General features: G+C 39.8%; 1 protein-coding gene across 4 annotated transcripts in view; it reads left to right on the plus strand.

Annotated features, from left to right (window-relative positions):
- RUNX2 (RUNX family transcription factor 2) overlaps positions 1–15108 on the plus strand; it is a 305232-nt gene that overhangs the window by 85293 nt on the left and 204831 nt on the right. The window lies entirely within an intron of this gene.

Genomic DNA, 15108 nt, shown 5'->3' on the forward strand with positions numbered 1-15108 from the left:
TCAACATGAATCTTTCCAAATGGTTAGGGACTATTTTGTCTATAGTTATGTTTGGAGTGTTCCTAGTGGTTTATCAACATAATTATTTATAAACCAAATGAATAGTCTGTTCTCTCTTGCTTATATTAATAATATCTTCTTGGATATTAACTTAGAGTATGTTTCTGCCAGTATATGTATATTAGTCTGAATATATGGATATGTCTCAATATGTATCTTTAAATACAATTTAGGGGTATAAAATAAAATATCTAAACACTGAAGAGAATTAGTTATCTGTATCTGGGAAGAAATTCAGAGTTCTGTGAACAAATAGCCAAATATTAGCTTGAATAAGTTTCTGAGTGTATGTGTAGGAATTAAGATTCAAGTGTTTATTAAACATGTGTCCTTGACAACAGTGCAAGGGTGAGGTTTATACTAACTTGAGAATTTGTGGCTTGTGACTATAGATGCTACTGTACTTAAAGTAGTGGACTTTAGATTATTGATTAAGCCTCAAAATAGCTGTTCTTTTCTTTTATAAGTTTTATTTATTTATTTTTTTATATTTTGTTTTGTTCTGCTTTGGTTTTGGAGCCACATCTGGTAGAGCTCAGGGATTCCTCCTGGCAGTACTCAGGGGACATTTCTCTGTGGTGTCAGGGATTGAACCTGGGTTGACTGTATGCAAAGCAAATGCTTTAACACTTTTACCATTTCTCTGACCTCTGTCATTTTCTTTTTCTTTTTCTTTGCTTTTGGGGTCACACCTGGCAATGAACAGGGGTTACTCCTGGCTCTGCACTCAGGAATCACCCCTGGCGGTGTTCAGGGGACCATATGGGATGCTGGGAATCGAACCTGGGTAGGCTGTGTGCAAGGCAAACACCCTACCCGCTGTGCTATTGCTCCAGCCCCTGTCCTTTTCTTTTTAGTAACCCTTCCACTCTGTGTATGTGTTTGTGGGTCTACAAGTGTGTACATATATGTATATAAATGTGTCTATTTATGACTTGCAAGGAACTTGTGACGTCTAATAAAATATGTGTGTTCCATAATTTAGCAATCCCTGAGTTATTTAACTACATGATTTCTATAGTCTAATCCCTAACTGCTTTGCAACTCTATTTTACTAGTGTGAATAATGCTTTTAAAATGGCCTTTGGAAACTGTGTGTTGCTAGATTCATTTACAATGATGTTTTTCTCAAGACTTTGTCCTTAAATCTAAAGATGACATCACAAAATAGACCCTGAGGACAGTTTAGAAGAAACCTTAGATGCCATTAAGACATGGACTGGGAGAAGTTAGAAGAAGAATCTACACGTTAGCAGCATACCGTTCCCCCAGTTGTGAGTACTGAGAGTGAGGTGCTGAGCAAGCATGGGGCATCTGGCTGCCTCCGACTTGGCTCTCCTCATCCTCCCCACACGGGAAGGCCTAGGAAGATTCACCTCCTTGTTCACAGTTTCATGGAAAACTAGAGCCACAGCAGAATTAGATCTCTTGACTCCTGAGGCAGTATTTTATTTTTTCATCTTCAATACCAGGTTGCAATTATATCTTGATCATTTAAAAATAGGGATGGTGGTAGATGATATTCATGTTGGTGGTTGCATTAGTTTTGTACATCAGGGGCTGGAAAGATAGTATGTGGGTAAGGCTCTTGCCTTGCTTGTAGCTGACCCTGGTTCAATTCCTGACATTCCTTATGGTCCCCCAAGGACCACCAATAATGATTTCTGAGTGCAGAGGCAAGAGTAAGCCCACAGCATTGCTTGGTGTGGCCCTAAAACAAAAACAAATAAAATTTTTGTACTTCAATGCCATAGAAGTTAACATCATTGTAAGCATAGTATGAAAACCATAATAAAAATAAATGAAAAATAAAATAAATATAAATATGAAAATAAAATTGCATTTAAATATTTAAAGGTAAAATTATTAAACAAGGGGGCTAGAGTGATAGCACAGCAGGTAAAGCATTTGCCTTGCATGCGGTTGGCCCCGAGTTCAATTCCCAGCATCCCATATGGTCCCCTGAGCACTGCCAGGAGTAATTCTTGAGTGCAGAGCCAGGAGTAACCCCTGTGCATGCCCAAGTGTGACCCAAAAAGCAATAAATAAATAAATAAATAAAAATAAAGGTAAAATTATTAAACGAGGTTATTTTAGACACTGATAGCTTTCTGGAATTTTTGTATCACAAGAGTATTAGTCCTGCATTTGGGAATTATAGCACTGGTATAAATGATTTAAAGACCAGTGTTATTTTTTTAAATATCAGCAAATCACTGGACTCAATAACTCTTCTCAAATGTTTTCCAAGTGGATAGAGTTACATCTACATATTTAGACGTACTCTTGGCCCCTGCCCACTCTTGGCCACGTGAACTTTCTTCAAATGCTCCCTTGTCGTTAGAGAGATTATACAAGTATTTGACCATAGTCAAGGTTGTATAAAGTTCTATGATGACCTGAATTATCAGGAAAACTCAGTAGTCACAGCATCACAAACATCAAAATAATTGATTCAGTTTTATGCTTTTAGTCCTCTTTGGATTGATTTCCTTGTTTATTTAAAATATGTGATTTAGGGTTTTAACACATATACAGAATTGCGTTTTTGGCTCTGTGATGGAGAGAAGAAAACTTCTGTTCTTGAGTGACTGTCTAATGGAAGAGATAGTTAGGCTACTTATCCATACTCTAAATCATCGTTTCACAACTGTTTTCCACTCTGACCCCTCTGACTTTGTTTCCTTTCTGTGGCCCCCTTGTCCTACAGATTTACCACCTAATCTTGGGCTGTGACCACCCCCCATGTCTGTGATATCCCCATGGAATATTCTGGGTACACACAAAGGCTGTATGGTCCCCAGCTGAGAAATACTGTCGTAAGCTTTTGTTAAGATTGCTTTATTTTCTAGGTTTTGTGTTTCTGCATATTTTCTATGCATTGCTAGACTACCAATTCTTTGGAATCTTTATTATAGGGAATTGTTTCCTTTTGTGCATAGCACAGTGGTAGTCTCATTATATGTTGAATTAACAAATGTTTAGATGAGAAGAAATCAGTGCACAAAAGGAGTAGAATATCACTTCTCGTTAAGATTAACTGTTGTAATTTCCTACCCCAGGGTGTCATTGTTTCCTTGGTGATAAACAATAATGGCTGAAATCACATTTGGTGTTGTTCCAGTTTATGATGTACATAATTGCATGACTAAATTTAAATTCTACTTACAAACTTTACCTATGTTGGCTTTTGAGTCTGTTTGCAATATGTGTCACCTGCCATTTAGATTTTGAATCTGTTTGCAATTTGTATCACCTACCATTTAGTTCAACTAATCCTTTAAATCAAGATGTTTGTAACAGAGTCAGCTTGTAACTGGTTTAGCCTTCTCCCTGGTTTAGCTTTCCCAGATTCTCAAACTTTTACCCCAGAAGGGTAGATAATGTTCATGGTTGTATAATCATTACTGGTTTGTTCCTCTACTTGCAAACATAAAAGACAAACTCGACTCTTAGAAGAGTAAAATGAAATTAGAAACCAAACCAAGGAAGTTGTAAGCATTTGATATTTCATGTTAGTGTTCTCTGGTGTCGCTTGCAACTCCTGAGGCTAAAGATTCTAGCCATGAGGTGGGCTGGGTAGCCGCCTGGCTGTGCAGTGCTGTCTGAGGGTGTCACCCAGCTGCAATCTTAATGGTTGGATGTTCTGCCTCAGGGTCTAGGACTCTCCCTGAGTTCCTGAGGAAGTTGCTCCCTTTGTGCCTCTTTTTATTGTTCAGACATCTGGTGCCTGTCCCTGGGTGCCAGAAAATACACAGTTCATCACAGATTCTCATGTCTTTTGATTCATAATGAGGTGATAGCAGTGGAAGAGGAATTCTATGTCAGGACATACTGTTCAAGATAATCACGGTTTTAAACTCAGTACATACTGGATGTGTGAACTGGACCTTTAAATGTGCTGAATCAGGTGCTATGGTAGTTTCTTTAACTTTTCGGGTGAGCATTCTCTTATTCTGTTATCTACTCATTCAAAAATATTTGTTGAGGGCTTGCTATTTTTTGGGCATTTATGGAAGTGAATAAGTAGACATAGTTTTGTTTCCCAGATGCTTACATTTTATAGATGCAGTTGGTAAATAAATAAACTTCAGTACAAGATCATTTTTGATAATAATTGCAGTGAGAAAGTAAAATAGGGAATATGTTAGAGAGTACTTTAGGGAAGAAAGAGCCTGATTTTGAGTGGAAAGTCAGGAAAGGGTTCTTGAAGAGTTTTGGGGAATCTATGAGAAACCACATTTTAAATGTGTGTTAGGGGAGACCAATGCAAAGGTTCACAGGAAGTAGAGAATATTGTGTTTTCTAAGGACATGGACAAGAGGAAGTGATATAGAAGGCTGGTAGGGGCTAGATCATGCTGGCAAGTCATAAAAACCCTTGTCAAAAGCTTGGACTTTGTTCTGAGTTTTGTTCTGATTTTAAGGTGCTAACAAAAGATACCCTCAAGAGAACCATGCTCTAATGGACATGTTTAGGGTTTTGTTTGCTTGCTTGGCCCCCATCTAGCTATTGTTTATTCTTTGCTCTGTGTATAAGAATCACTCCTTGCAGTTCTCAAGGGACCATATCTGGTGCTGAATTAAAACTAGGGCTGCTGCTTGTAAGGCAAGAGCCTTACCAACTGGACTATCTCTCCACCCCCTCTAATTGACATGTTTTTGAGAAATCACTTTAGACATTGGGTGAATCCTAAAAGGTCAGCAAAAGGAAGGTCAGCTTCTCCTTGAGGCTAATGTGTTGACCCAGGAGAAAGTTATAACTTTGGCAGCATTCTCAGAGCATTTCTCTCCTTTCTTCCAAGTTCTGTCAGGCCTCTTCCACCCCTTCTAAGGTGAATCCCAAACCTCATTCCACAGGCTGATATTATATGTTTATACACTTGTCTTTTCCATCAAACTGAACTTGGCAGAGTCTAGGTCTGTATTTATTTACTTTTGTGCCTTTGTTGTGGTTGTGTTATAGGCAATTTTGGTTTGGAGATAAATGAATAAAGGGATCATTGACTATTCAGCAAGGGTGACCCATTATGTTTCTGAAAACTATTTGCTCAAATCACCGTTATCTGTCATTGATTGAAGGTATATGTATGCCAGGCACCAGCCTTACACGGTTGATTCAGACACTCTTCACAGCAGCCCTCTGAGGTTGGTGGCATGGGTGTGAAATTGAATGTCAGCGTGGTGAAAGCAGTTCACACAGGTTCGCTCACAGCCAGCTACAGGAGTAGAGGCTGTGCTTTCCTGTACCTATTGGTGCAGGAGTAGAGGCTGCCTCATTTCAGTGACTGAGATGCACTCTGATCAGGCCCGGTTTTCTCCCTTGGGTGGATCTTTTCCTCTTACAAACTTGTTTTACAATAAAATTTCCATTAAAAAAATCTGAAACAGTACTCACTTTATAGGTGAAAGAAGTTGAGAGCTCAAGAAATGACGTGCCTGAGGGCTTTTGCAGCTCTTCTAGCTCCAGATTCTTAGCACACTGTCACTTTTTCTTCATCCACTTGGCATGTTGCTGACAAGTGAAGGGACACGTGTCTTAAGACCAAGTTCAGGCTCAGCCCATGTTTGGTCTTGATGAATTAAGCTCTGGAGGGAGCCAGTGTGACCAAAGAGACTTCGAAACAGTCTTGAGATAAAATAAACTCAAATTTTCTGCCCCACCACCTATTTTTTCCCCTTGTGGTGGTAGGGAGCACACCTGGTTGTGTAAAGGGGCTTATCCTGGCTCTGAGCTTGAGGGATCATTGCTGGCATTATTTGGGAGGCCGTCCACGAGGTGCTGGTATTAATATAGTTCTGCTGCATGCAAGGCAAGCATCTTACCTGCAGTATTATGTCTCTGCAGTATTATGTCCCTCACTGCCTATTTCTTAGGATCCCCAGAGATAATTTTTCCTCTAAGTTATTTTTAGGAGTAATTAATTATGCTTTAAAATCCATTATTAAAAGGAGTCTGAATGATTACTTTCAGAAGATAACATTTTTAGGACTATCTTAGGACTGGAGCGATAACACAGCAGGTAGGACGTTTGCCTTATACACAGTTGACCTGAGTTCGATTCTTCCATCCCTCTCAGAGAGCCTGGCAAGCTACCGAGAGTATCCTGCCCGCACGGCAGAACCTGGCAAGCTTCCCGTGGCGTATTCGATATGCCAAAAATGGTAACAACAAGTCTCACAATGGAGACATTACTGGTGCCCGCTCAAGCAAATCGATGAAGAATGGTACGACGGTGCTACAATGCTATCTTAGGGGAAAATAAAGCTCTCTGGCATTCTTGTAGAATAATATAGAATAATAGCAATATTACTAGCAGTAATCTTTTTTTCCCTTTTCTTTTTGGGTCACACTTGGCGATGCACAGTGATTATTCTTGGCTCTGCACTCAGGAATTACTCCTCGTGGTGCTGGGGGACCATATGGGATGCTGGGAATTGAACCTGGGTTAGCTGCATGCAAGGCAAATGCCCTACCCACTGTGCTATCACTCCAGCCCCTTACAAGCAGTAATCTTGATTGGAATAAGGTTGTTTTCATATAATGTTGGACGGATTCTGGAGTACCCTGTTCAATACTATCCTTGGAAATTTAAGAGGACCTCTGCTGATTCAGCTGGTGGGCTTGGAGTGGGTATAGGCTTGTTGTCTTAGGTCTGAGTCCATGGTGCTTGCATAGAAAAATGTAAATCTTTTCAGAAGCAGGAAAGCACAGCTAAACTCAGTGTGTGTGTGTGTGTGTGTGTGAGAGAGAGAGAGAGAGAGAGAGAGAGGCAGAGAGAGACAGAGACAGAGAGACACAGAGAGAGACAGAGATTGAGGAGAGAGATTACTTTCTTTTTAAGAATTTTATTTTATTGAATCACCATGTGGAAAATTACAATGCTTTCAGGCTTAAGTCTCAGTTTTACAATGCTGAAACAACCACCCCTTCACCAGTGCCCATATCCCACCACCAAAAAAAAACAACAATACAGTTCACCTCTCATCCTGCCCCCCCGCACCCCCCCACTCCTTGTAACTGATAAATTTCACTTTACTTTCTATTTACTTTGGTTACATTCAATATTTCAACACAAACCTCGCTATTATTGTTAGGAGTATCCCACTAGAGTCAGACCTGTTGTGAAGAGATATGAGGTCGGCTACCGCAGCCACAACTAAGTCCAGGGAGATTTCTTCCAGATATTGGATCATTGCAAGCTTATAAACCCCATCTGTGGTCCTCATAATATGGTAATCACCACATCCTTCACCCCTGGCAAGGAAGAAGCAAGAGAGAGAAATACCTTTCCCCTCCTGGGCGGGCATGGGGCCTCGGATTAGTTCTCAGTCTGGAGACATTCTGCGAGGAGCTGCCCATGCCGAAAAATTTAGCTGGCGTCTGGAGTCACGCTAGTGCAGCTGCGGAGAGGCCACACACATGTGTGGCCCCCGGGATCGCATCTTGGCGGCCAAGAGATTACTTTTTAAGTATGAGTGACACACAGTTCTCCCAGGTGAAATAGTAGAGAGTGAAGAGAACCGAGGTGGCTGGTAGATACCATGAGTGAGAGGGAGAACGAAGCCATGAGAGGCCCAGTGGATGTTTGTGAGCAGGGAGAAGGATGGCTGGGAGAACTGTTGGGCTACAGGGGAGCAAAGTGAGAGCTCAGGCTTTATCACCATGAGGTCCCATGTCCCTACAGGAGTCTTGGGTCACAAAGAAACTCCTGTCACCACACTCAAAGGCTGTTGTTGGAAAGACTTGTATTTTGGCACTGCTGTTTTATGTTATGAAGGTGCTAGTAAGTCTTGTCTTTGTCCTTTGAGCTCTTTTGAGCAGCAGAGCCAGGTAAATTTGCTGCTTCCATGCATATGTATGGACAGAAGATCTCTTTTGAGGAGTTTAATGGTTACATTACTTAGAAAACATGGCACAAATCCCATGTAGAAATACAATTTCTTATCTGTTCACCTCTGACAACTGTCTTCTGAAAAAGTGCAGAAGTGAGGAGTGTCCTGTGCCGAAAGGAGTTAGCTCTGTAGGGCGCTGTAGTGGATGGCAGGAAATCATGCAGTGCTCTTGCTTAAGCTGTTAGCAGCATCCTTGGATGAATGAGCTCTGTCTGTCTCTGTCTCTGTCTAGCAGAGGAAAGAAGTCCCAGATCCTTTATAGGTGAGACATGCACTCTGCCACTGAGCTCTGGCCCTGATGGATGAATTCTTAAAGCTCTTGGACTCCTGACCATTGAAATTCTCTTATTAATTTCAATGAGTATGTTTGGCTTTATTTGGATTTAAAGAAAAACAGAGAAGGGAATCATCACAGGAAAATTATTATATTGAGTTCTAAAACTAGTGTTTCTTCCTTTCATCTGGGATAGAAGATGCTTAGTTAATAGCTACTTGTAAGAAGAATCCTTTGCTACATAATATATCATTTTATTCTTCTCTAAGACATTTCCATTTCTAGCATGCTTTTAGAGACAGTCTAATTTCTTTCTCTTGATCTTTTTCAAAGTATGATTTTTTTTTACATTTCAGGTCTATGTTGAGTCAGTTTTTTAAAATGTGTATATGTATTTATATACATATATACATAAACAAATATACATAGACATGTATTTGCATGCTCTTTGTCATTTATCTTTTGTTGCTGCTTAGGGACTTCTTTAATTCATTTAATTTTTACCTTTTGCAATGGATTACATGCAAAATGAATAGAATTAAGAGTCTGACTTTGAAATATTAACTTACAAGGCATGGGGCAAATCAGACATGCAGTTCAGTGTCATAGGTACACTGATGTGTGTTTTGTTCAGAGGAAAACATCAGAGAAGTTGGTGTACATTTTGCCATTAAGATTTAATAGGAAAAAATATTGTAGGTATCATCAGTTTAAAAGAATTTTCATCCAATTTTAATACATGCAAGACTATTCCAGGAAGAAAACTACATGACCCCACTACCAATGAAGACCATCAGGTTCTTTAAGGACTTTACTTTGATAAACACATTTATCTGCTTGAAAACCTTAATAGTTTTAATATAAAAAATTTTAAATATTTTTAAAAGTTTATTTTAAATAGAAAAGTCAGTGTAGTGAATTCTGTTGAGTGAGTAGGAAAAATTGTCACTAGGTGATTTCTGAAACTTTCAGAGCTGAAACTTAGAAACATTTTCTCAAGAAGGTGGAAACTGATGGGGCTCTTTTTTTTTTTTGAGTGTGTAAGGGGAGTGGATGGGAAATGGAGTATAGGTGTAAGGTAAAGGTTAAAGAAGGCAGCAAATGTTTGGATTTATCTGCAGGGTGAATAGTGGGAAAGAAAAAAGACTTTGAATAAGCACTCTTGATGGCCTAGTTAAGGAGGAAAATCAGTTAAAGAGCCAGTGAACATTTGTTATAGGATTATTTCCTGTAGTGGTTGCTCTTTGTGAAAATGAATCAACTGTGCTATGGTTAATTGTCAGAGAATGATAATTTCTACTAAGAATTTGTTTGAATCAAAGGAACAAGATGATGCTGATCTAGTTGCTAATATCAGGGGAATATTCTGTGTCTGCCCATGCTGAAAGCATTTGGCTAGTATCCTAAGAGTACACCCCGATTGCCTTAGGTTTTTGTCATCCCATCAATGTGTGATTTGCAGTCCATGAAGGACTCAGCATGTAGCTCAGGATTATTCTCTCCTGACCTGCAGTTGACCAAATGCACGTGTGTTCTTACTTAGTGTCATAAAGTCCCCTTCACCTCCTCATTTCTTCTGGTAGGGTCATTGTATAGCTCTGATTTTTAATTTAATTAAATTTTATTCTATGCATTATCTCCTTTTTATCATGGTGTTGAAGCTTGGAAAGGTTTCTTCTGATTCTTCAAGATTTAGATGAAGATTCTGGCCATAGTTAGGACAATAATGCCCTTGGGTATCCTCTCACATCGCTCTCAAAAGCTGACCATTATCCACACTAGCAACCGCATTATAGTAGACCTTCCCATGTATCATATTGGCATTAAGGCACAAACCTTGCTGAGGTCAATATACACAACAGACAGATGAATTTACTTCTAATCTATGGTGTTGGTAATCCTTGGAAACAAGTCTTTAGTTAATCCATACTGCTTTTATATGATAGGCACTCTTAAGACCAAGTAAGAAAGTTCACACTGTACCCCAGACAATTGAAAGTGACAGAAATGTGTTTAATGAGTGCCTAACAAATTGATACCAGCAACGGATTTTTTTTAAGTTTAAACAATTTTTATTTTTTTTTAATTTTTGGGCCACACCTGGCTATGCTCAGAGCCTACTCCTGGCTCTGTGCTTAGGGATCCCTTCTGGTGAGCTCAGGTGACCATAAAGGGTAGCACTGTCTGTAGCTCTGTCCTCCCATTGTTCATCGATTTGCTTGAGCGGGCACCAGTAATGTCTCTCTCCATTGTGAGATTTGTTGTTACTGTTTTTGACATATCATATACGCCCCGGGTAGCTTGCCAGGCTCTGCCATGCAGGTGGGATACTCTCGGTAGCTTGCTGGGCTCTCCGAGAGGGACGGAGAAATCGAACTCAGGTTGGCCACATGCAAGGCAAATGCCCTACCCCCTGTACTATCGCTCCTGTTCATACAGGGTACCTGGGATCAAACCTGGGTTGGCCATGTGCAAGGCAAATGCTCTATTTGCTATGCAGTCTTTCTGGCCCCAAAAGTTGAAATTTAGAATTTAGGAATACAATTTTTCCAGAATAAGGTAAATGGTGGTAAAAAGACTATAAACCTACTATGTGCTATATAGTAAACACTGAAAAATATTTATCTTCAAATAATGTTTTGTGCCTTTTTTAAATTTTTTGATGTGTGTTATACTCAGTAGTACTCAGGACTTACATTTGGTTCTGTGCTCAGGGTCTCCTGGAGGTTCTCAGAAGACCATATGTGATGTCAGGGGTTGAACTGGGGTTTTCTGTGTGCAAGGCATGCACACATGCCCCTGTACTATCTCTTCAGTCCCAAATAATTTAAATGCTGTCATTTGGAAAAGTAATTTCAGAGACTGAAATGTGATTAGTAGTGAATGGAGTTATAAGGAGACACAATACTTTGTAGAAGGAAGAACTTTTTATCCTTGTTTTATAAGAAGTCTTCTGCTTACTTCTAGTCATAACGGGCAATATCATAGAGATATAATTCATCCTGAAGCAGAAACTTGAATTCATTTAAAAGCAGTTACTCACCCTTATCTCTCCACTTGTCTGGGAATTTAATTTACTTTTAAACATGTTTGTTCTGTACCTTCTATTTAAAGATCATTCTTGATAGGAAAAATCAGATCAGAATTGTGTTGGGTAATTTTCCTTTTTATCATGAGCAAAAATGATGATTTTTGTTCTCAAACTCAGGTGTAGCTTGACATTACTTGAGGAGCTCATTAGAAATACAGATTCCTGGGCTTATGCCCTGATCTAGAGTGCTTGACACAGCTGCAGGCCCGAGGTCTGGACAGCTGACTCACCGTCTTCACCCAGACATCATCCCAGTGTATTCTAATCAACTTCAGGCATCTCATTCTTGTGACTGGAGCATGTGTGGGACCTCCAAGTGCCCTCAGCATGCCCCATGTCCTAAGTGCTGCTTCTGGACACCACCTTTGACATCATTGCATCTCCTTTTTCCCTAAACACACCCTTCCTGGTGTGTGTCCTTGTTTCTCTTAGTTGGCAGAAGATTTTCAAAATGTGTATCTGATAATGTCGTCCCATACTTCAGAGCACTTCAGTGACCTTCCAGTGCACTATGGATGAAGACCAAGCCCTCTGACGTGGTCCAGCAGGTTCTGCACTGGCTGGCTCCTCCCTGCTGCTTCCTAGACTCATTTCACACTATTGTGAACCTTCAGTCAGTAACCCAGCTATGCTGGACTTTTGCCTTCTCAAAACCACCACAACCACCACCACCACAACAACAGCAACAACAAACACTAAAAATCCAAATAACATCAACACTAAAAATCCCCCAAAGACCCTGCTACTGCCTTCCCAGAATCTTGATACACACTGTTTGGTTTCGTTTTAAATTTAAAGCCCACTTACCCACACCTACCTGTTTCTTAAATTTCTGCTTGTTGTTCAGACTTAGCCATCGCATCATTAGAGAAAACTGCCCTGGAGCCCCAAGCCTGATGGGAGTCCCCTAGTGTAATTTTTTCCATTAATTTTTTGCGGGGGTTATAGCTGGTAGTGCTCAGATTCTCCCAGCTCAGTGCTTGGGGGAGAACCATGAGGTGCCAGGGATGGCACCGTTGGCTCCTCCATGCAAAAGTATATGCCGAGCCACTGAGTTATCTTCCCAGCATGCTTCTCCAGCCCCGTGATTTGTTTTTATTTGGGGTGGGGATCACGTAAGGCGATGCTTGGGGGCCTCTGTGCATGGGGATTGTTCTCAGTGGTGCTGGTGCTCCATGCAGTGTCAGGGATCAAACCTGGGCCTCCTGCATGCAAAGTAGTTCTTACAGTGCTAGAAACATTTCCTTCTTAGCAATTAAAACAATCACATGATTCTTTAATTAATGTCAGTCTCTCCTGCCCAACAGTGAATGCTATAAGGGATTAGTGATCACTTTGTGGTGGAGCTTTTAACTAGCTTATACGTCACATTAGAGATAAAGCATGTATCTCACTAGGGTCAAGATGCACAATAGACTAGTGGACTTTCTTCTATTACTGCTTGAATCGGTCAGCCTGTTTCTATTCACCTTCACCATTAATGTCCTCTGTGCCTACTACATACAGTTCCAGTGAAGGAACTCCATATATTTTGAGTGAAGGAATTGTTATATGAATAGGAGACAATTTTTAGAACTACAGATACCATCATCCATATGATTGCAAGCAAAATTCACCACACTAGGGACTTAAGCAATACTCCACATGCTGCTCCTGAACCCCTGGTTTTGAGATCTGTCTGATTTAAAACTGAATTATTATACTCACTTCAGCACTCTGATAGAAACTAAATGTCACTTCTTCTAGCCAATGGCTCAGTTTTTTTTTTTTTTTTTTTTTTGCATTTTGGGTCACACTTGGGCATGCACAGGGGTTACTCCTGGCTCTGCACTCAGGAACCACTCCTGATAGTGCTCAGGGGACCGTATGGGATGCTGGGAATCGAACCCGGGTTGGCCGCATGCAAGGCAAACGCCCTACTCGCTGTGCTATCACTCCAGCCCCCCAGTGGCTCAGTTTTATCTCAAGCTCTGGGGTCCTGTGTGCAAGTTAATCCCTTTCCTCTCTGGCTTTACCACCGAGGTTTAGGGTATGCCAAGGTATGACTGAGATCAGGTATAGGTGACTTTTAGGGTATAACCTCATCTTTTGTTTGGTTTTCTCTCCTTTTTTAAGGTAACCAACAAACTATTGTATTTTTACTACTTATTGGAATGTATTTTTGAAAAAGTTTATATTTAGTTATAAGTTTTAAAAATGAATTTTATTTTCCTGTTAAAATAATTTTAGCACTATTCAAATAGTGCTTTTTATTTTTTAGAAGATAAGTTCATTTCATAAAAGTTAACTGATCTATTTATAGTAGTTTTTTACAATCCTTCTAATGGTGTTGTTAGTTTTATCCTTTAAAAAAACTTTAAAAAAATTAAATCACTGTGAGATAAACAGTTACAAAGGTGTCCATTATTGGGTTTCAGTCATACAGCGTTCCAACATCAGTCTCTTGGTCCCTTCACCGTATACATTTCCCACTACCAATGTCCCTTTCCCTTCTTCCTTTTATGTAAATTTTATCCAATCAAAATTCTTGTTATTTGAAAAATACTTTTTATTAACCTCTTTTGACAATTCAAACTTCTTTTTTTGTTTTTATATTTTGCTAATAGAGATGGCTATATATGTATCATTTCTCATTCTTTCCCTGCTATTGTCTGCCAAGACTTACTGAGTTTCTGTTCTCTGTTGTTTGTACTGTAATGTGACCTGTTGTCGTGCCTGGTGCACTCCACAGAGCATTCAACATTATTCAAACGGCTTGCTTCATTTCTTTCCTCAAGTTTCACTTCAAGTCTCTGTGAATCACCTGTGTTGGGCTTCTGCCAAGAGATTCTAGTAGCCACTTGATCAGCTTGAGAAAGCCAATGGTGGGCACTACAAGGAGACCCCACGTTTTCCGTCTGGGGGTCTTCTCTGCAGAGACCAGCCCAAATGTCCAGTGATGAGGACTGTCATGTGGGCCCTCCACCCCACCAGCTCCCTGTTATAACTACTCCAAATCAGCTTAGCAACTTATCAACTTCTGTGACTTCTGTTGAAATTGCTGTTTCTAAAAAGATTTGAGGATTAGAAGCCCAGTTTTCTCAGGAGTTTAAGAGTCACAGCATTTTCTTTAAAGCAGAAAAAGATTCGATATGCCACCCTCCTCCCCCATTATTATCCTCCAGGTGAAACAGTGACATCTGTTTCTTGGTGCACAAGAGCACACAATGTGTCTGAAGCCTTCAGCTCAGGTGCCCTCCTAGACCTGTAGGAAGCTATTTGCCGTAAGACCGTGTTTTGTGTTAGTTGTAAGAACCAGAAGTGAGCAGGAAAGCCCATTTAGAAAATCCAGCTCTACTTAAGGGTTTATTAGAGAAGACAAAATTTAACACTTAGCATTGAGTTTAAATGATTTTGAAATGGGAAGTTATGTATATATGTATTTACATATATACATATACATGTATATATGTATCTATACATATATAAATAATATATGTATATGATGAATGATATTTATATATAATATATATTTGTATGATAAATGATAATAGTGACAGAAATAGTGTAGTATAGAAAGCTGTCAATCTACTCTCTTTGCTAAGATTATGGACTTAATTTATCTCTGGTGGCAATTTATTTATTTTTATTTATTTAAAAAATTTTTATTAGTGAATCACCGTGAGGTACAGTTACAAACTTATGGACTTTCATGTTTGCATTTCAGTCATACAGTGATCATTTACATCCCTCCACCAGTGCCCATTCTCCTCCAACAACGTTCCCAGTATCCCTCCCACCACCCCTGT

The sequence above is a fragment of the Sorex araneus genome, chromosome 4, assembly GCF_027595985.1.
Source record: "Sorex araneus isolate mSorAra2 chromosome 4, mSorAra2.pri, whole genome shotgun sequence".
NCBI lineage: Eukaryota > Metazoa > Chordata > Mammalia > Eulipotyphla > Soricidae > Sorex > Sorex araneus.